Below are 6,738 nucleotides of genomic sequence, written 5' to 3' on the forward strand. Positions count from 1 at the left end.
AAGATAGTCCTCAAACTATTGTGTTGGCCACGATGTTTAAGCCGCAGAAGATTCCTGATCTGTTACTTTGCTCTTTTTATAACATGCAGTCTGTCGCGGTGCGGCGTAAAGCAGATCAATCAGATGAGGTCCCAGTTTTTTTTATCGACATATAGGGTGCTGTCAATTAATTTATATACATAGATTTAAGTTTGCATTTTCAAGCGACATTTTCGCAATTTGAGTGCTATTCTACTGTCAAACGAGTGGCAGTTTGTAGTTATGTATCAAAGGAGTTATGTTCAGAAGGAATCACAATGACTACGTTAGATAAGGCTACTTAAAAAAATCGACTTTGTGCACCTTACACTTTTTGTCATCTCCCATTGGACGAACAGATCATAATGGCTTCCAGCAACATTGTTTTAACACGGCAGACTACAGAGTATGCCTACAGAAACAATGCTATGAATGATAGTGCCAGAAATAATCTGTGCTACAGTGTCAATATCTTTAGTTATATCGACGTAAGACCTTACAGTGATCAGCAGAAAGTATAGTTCTGAGATTTTACGCCTTACCGTTTTCACATGGGCTACTGGCCCTTCACACTTTTATAATGTATTTTTCTATCAAACCTGGATTTGGCAATTGCTTGAAATGTACTGTTACAGACAGTTTCACAGACAAAGACAAACCTGTCAGAATTTTCTATGTGCTACACTTGCATATAAAACCATATTGGGCACTTTCTGTTTTTTTTTTTTTTTTTTTTGCTGTTATTTGTAAACAGTAAGCATGAATCATGGAGTTCATGTCTACTGAAGAGAATTTTGAAATGATTAATTATTACTCATCTGTATGTAATATCCTTTGGTTCACCGTTATAAAATCTGTTAAAATCCACATACAGCCAACAAACACATTTTGTTGTATCAACGAATTCATGAGTCACATATTTTAGTGAAAACACTGTTGATTTGTGACATTGACTGATTAACTGTTTGGTCAGTACAGTGTTTTTGAGTTGACAGAATCTTGAAATTCCCCAAGAGATTCAATGTCTAAAGCAAGTTTGCAGTAACCTGAAAATGACAATACATGTGATAGTAATATCGGGATTGGCTCGGCTTAGTATATGGATACAAGGAGATCATTTTGTTTCCTTAAGGAGGACTGACAGGCCTATAGGGGCACATTTTACAAGATCATGCAGAAAACTACATTCGGGTTAGGTTTCATGCAAGGTTAACGTAACAAACTTCTAAATATGCTCTTTTTCTGATAATAAATTACCCGTTTTTATTTATTTTAGTACCGTAGTGGCCTCAAGTGGCCAAAATTAGAATTGCATACATACGATGCAGTTGGCATTCTACACTCACTGAGTGCTTTATTAGAAATACCTGTTCACCTATTATTCATGCGATTATCTAATCAGCCAATTATGTGGCAGCAGTGCAATCATGCATATACAATCATGCAGATACGGGTCAGGAGCTTCAGTTAATGTTCAGATCAACCATCAGGATGGGGAAAACATATGATATAAGTGCCTTTAACCGTGGAATGATTGTTGATGCCAGACAGGGTGGTTTGAGCTTCTCAGAAACTGCTGATCTCCTGGGATTTTCACGTACAACAGTCTCTAGAGTTTGCAGAGAATGGTGTGAAAAACAAAAAACATCCAGTGAGCAGCAGTTCTATGGGCAGAAAAGCCTTGTTAATGAGAAAGTCAGAGGAGAAGGGCCAGACTGTTCAAAGCTGACAGGAAGGTGAAAGTAATGCAAATAACTGCGCATTACAACAGTGGTATGTGGAAGAGCATCTCTGAACACACAATGCATCAAACCTCTAATTGGATAGGCTACAGTAGTAGAAGTCTAAAATACCTAATGAAGTGCTCACTAAGTGTATATTTTTATATTAACAGAACAGCAGATATATAACAGCAACCGGCTATAACAGCAGAAGACTTAATGACTCTAAAAATATGTCTAATAAATACATAATAAAGTGCTCACTGAGTTTATATAGATTTGAGAACATATTTAAAAATATAAAACCTTTTTGTGAGCATAACGCTTTCTAACCTGATGGATCCACTGGATGCCTTTGAGCAAGGGTGGGGGTCCTTGGATCAGAAAATGTTGAAAACCCCCAGCATTAATGCATACCCTCCACCAATGCATGTCACTGGTTTTACTCCAAGAATGGCAATTATCAAGCAAAATTACGATTAACTATTGATTACAGATATTACAAAATAAGCCAATTCCTTTTCATGAGACTTTCAGGTGAAGGAAGTTAATAAAAAGTAACTAGACCATTATGGCTAATGCATAACAAAGGGGTCCTGATTGAAATCAGTGGTCAGGTGGTTTGGGTGTTGGTGATGACAACATTTGATGTCTAATATTAAATCTCCCAGTCATTCAATTATTTTAGAAACAGATTTATTTTATGAACAATGGTGGTCTGAATTTTGAGTAACCAACCAGTTAAGTGGGTGGGGGAACAGTCTCGTTTACGATTCAAAGAAATAAAACCAAATTAAATATTATTCTGTGTGCTCAGGAGGCTTTAAATGGCAGAAGAGATTGGGAAACTGAGCTTCAGGCTGAAGTTATGCTTTCCCTCAGAGGATACAGTGATGAAAAAGAGAACATCACTTTATCTTTTTCCAGGAAAATACACATTCTTATTTCTTACAGCTCACACCTTCCATCTGCAAACCTCTATGGTAACTGTAGCATAGCTAATAGCCAATCCTTATTTCAGTGATATATAAAATCCTGGCTGGTTTTCAGTTCATTAAAACATACTGATGCAAAAAATATTGAATTGTATTTTTGTCTGGGATTACAGAAAATACCAGTAGTCTAATATGACTGTGCAGTAGAAATGTTATAGGTTCATTACTAGGTAGTTACTTGAAAACCAGTCTGTTGCTAGCTAGGGAGCAAAGGATCACCCTTCTGAAGTCCTCCATTTATAGAGGTAAATGTGACGAGCATGTTAGTGTGTGGAACGTAGAGCTTTCTGCTCGTAACCTGCTAGCACTCGACTAGGTTATCGAAATTCTTCAGAACTAGTCACAACTATTTACAATACACAGCAGTGCTCTTTACAGGGTGTACCAGAACACACTGTACCAGTGGTAACTTCCTGAATCTGTAGATTATTTGCACAGGGACAGCAAGATAAACATGCAAGAAGGGTGTGAAGCAACATTTTTGCACTCATTCAGAATACAACACAGTGTAACATAAACTTTGGTTAAAGTTGGATTTGATTGGTCTGTAGAATAGATCACACCTCCTCTCGTTTTTGAACAGTGAATTCTAAACAGCGAAAGCACTGCACATTCCTTTTCAGCTACAGTGTTTACTTATCATACCAGTTAAAATGACCCTCACTTAGCACCATGCTGCTCCCTGATCGAGTCCATTGAAAAAAGCCTTTTCTTGCTGAAAGGTAAAAAATGTATATGTAGAAAAATAGGCACTATAAAAAAGCCCACTATATGTCAATGGCTTCTACATCCATTCAGGACCAGCTGCAGTTTGGATTTCCTGACCAAAGTTGATAAAATATACTGCTAACATAAAGAGAGTTAAATAATTGATGTGTGATAAAACTAGTTTGTTATTCAAAAGGTTATGTTGCCATTCAGATATTTATCATAACCATGCCTCAGAGCACCATTTATTTTGATCATAATTTGAGCCATCTTGTTTTAAAACCGTTTTAAATGTCACAGTTGTATATTCGGGTCTAGAGAGAGGGAATGTGAAAAAGAGGGAGCAGGTGGAGTTGGCACTGATGCGATCCCCATTCCTAACCCCGATTGGCTCATTTTGGTCCTTTGGCCCATCGTGTTTGTTCTGTTGCCCTGGACCACAGGGGTTTATGGTCCCAAACAAACAAGTGAATCACAGGAATTTCAGCCGGTTATGTAAGCTTAGATACAGACCATAAGGTTTATGAAGGCCAAAGAGACACAGTGAAGTACACAAAGAATAGAATTTCTGAACAACAGAAGGACCTCAACATTGTCTTAGAAAGAAATTATTGATTCATTGAAAATGTTGTTTCTTACACTACAGTGGTGTGAAAAAGTGTTTCTTATTTTTTTGCATGTTTGTCACACTTAAATGTTTCAGATCATCAAACAAATTTAAATATTAGTCAAAGACAACACAAGTAAACACAAAATGCAGTTTTTAAATGAAGGTTTTTATTATGAAGGGAGAAAAAAAAATCCAAACCTACATGGCCCTGTGTGAAAAAGTGATTGCCCCCCCTGTTAAAACATAACTTAACTGTGGTTTATCAAACCTGAGTTCAGTTTCTCTAGCCACACCCAGACCTGATTACTGCCATACCTGTTCTCAATCAAGAAATCACTTAAATAGGACCTGCCTGACAAAGTGAAGTAGACCAAATGATCCTCAAAAGCTAGACATCATGCTGAGATCTAAAGAAATTCAGGAACAAATGAGAAAGAAAGTAATTGAGATCTATCAGTCTGGAAAAGGTTATAAAGCCATTTCTAAAGCTTTGGGACTCCAGCGAACCACAGTGAGAGCCATTATCCACAAATGGCGAAAACATGGAACAGTGGTGAACCTTCCCAGGAGTGGCCGGCCGACCAAAATTACCCCAAGAGCGCAGCGACGACTCATCCAAGAGGTCACAAAAGACCCCACAACATCCAAAGAACTGCAGGCCTCACTTGCCTCAGTTAAGGTCAGTGTTCATGACTCCACCATAAGAAAGAGACTGGGCAAAAATGGCCTGCATGGCAGAGTTCCAAGACGAAAACCACTGGTGAGCAAAAAGAACATTAAGGCTTGTCTCAATTTTGCCAGAAAACATCTTGATGTTCCCCAAGACTTTTGGGAAAATACTCTGTGGTCTGATGAGACAAAAGTTGAACTTTTTGGAAGGTGTGTGTCCCATTACATCTGGCGTAAAAGTAACACCGCATTTCAGAAAAAGAACATCATACCAACAGTAAAATATGGTGGTGGTAGTGTGATGGTCTGGGGCTGTTTTGCTGCTTCAGGACCTGGAAGACTTGCTGTGATAAATGGAACCATGAATTCTGCTGTCTATCAAAAAATCCTGAAGGAGAATGTCCGGCCATCTGTTCGTGACCTCAAGCTGAAACGAACTTGGGTTCTGCAGCAGGACAATGATCCAAAACACAACAGCAAGTCCACCTCGGAATGTCTTAAGAAAAACAAAATGAAGACTTTGGAGTGGCCTAGTCAAAGTCCTGACCTGAATCCTATTGAGATGGCATGACCTTAAAAAGGCGGTTCATGCTCAAACCCACCAATGAGGCTGAATTACAACAATTCTGCAAAGATGAGTGGGCCAAAATTCCTCCACAGCGCTGTAAGAGACTCATTGCAAGTTATCGCAAACGCTTGATTGCAGTTGTTGCTGCTAAGGGTGGCCCAACCAGTTATTAGGTTTAGGGGGCAATCACTTTTTCACACAGGGCCATGTAGGTTTGGATTTTTTTTTCTCCCTTAATAATAAAAACCTTCATTTAAAAACTGCATTTTGTGTTTACTTGTGTTGTCTTTGACTAATATTTAAATTTGTTTGATCTGAAACATTTAAGTGTAACAAACATGCAAAAAAAAAAAAAAAAAATATATATTAATCAGGAAGGGGGCAAACACTTTTTCACACCACTGTACATCAATAATGAATACAAAAACCTGCATTATATATGTGGTCCAACAAAAATCTTCACCGATTGAAAACCTGCTTTAATTGTTCACTTTTACCTAAAAGATTACATTACATTACATTACATTATTGGCATTTGGCAGACGCTCTTATCCAGAGCGACGTACAACAAAGTGCATACCCATAACCAGGGATAAGTTCGCTGAAAGACCCTAGAGGTAAGTACAATTTGAACTGCTACCTGTACAACAAAGATAAGGACATGGGGCTTTTTCTTTTTTTTTTTGGAACAAACAAACAAACAAACAGAGCAAAAGTCACCAAAGTTAACTATCCAAACACTGCTTACCTAGCCAACTAAAAATACCGATAAAAGATAATGTTGATTTGGCTTAGATCACTTTGGTATGATTGATTCAATTACATTTGAGAACCAACACAAAACTCACAGGAATGTTTTTGAAAAGCTGTTGTATAGTCTGGGTAGTCTGAATCTTATTTTCACATTATATATTTCTCAATGTAGAACCACTTGCTAGCTGTCAGTGATGAAAACCAAAGAAAAACAGTACAGTGAGTTTGATGTTTATGTAAAAGGATGTTATACATACAATTAAATTGATTTTTATTTTGTTTTGCATCTTCTGGCTCTGTGACTCTTGTCCATGGAATCATGAAAAGTACTAAAACCAGGAAGCTGAACATTGCACACAAATGGATCTTTCAGTGAGACAATGAAGCTTCTTTTCATTGTCTTTAGCATACCTCAAGTGACCCCAAAATCACTGTTTTGCAATGACCATCAAACTCTCCAGACTTGACCTTGATTGGAAATGTGTGGTTTGCTGTACGCAGTCCACAAGCTGTATGTGTGTGTGTGTGTGTGTGTGTGTGTGTGTGTGTGTGTGTGTGTGTTACAAAATATTTTTATAATATTTTGAGCTCATTACCTGGCCTGAGCCTTCTTTTGTTGTGAAGGGTGTGAACTTGGTCCTGCTCCCCCTGTATATGCTGGTTTTTGTTCCAACTCCAGAATTTTAACAAGCTGTT

The sequence above is a fragment of the Conger conger genome, chromosome 3 (genome assembly GCF_963514075.1).
Source record: "Conger conger chromosome 3, fConCon1.1, whole genome shotgun sequence".
NCBI lineage: Eukaryota > Metazoa > Chordata > Actinopteri > Anguilliformes > Congridae > Conger > Conger conger.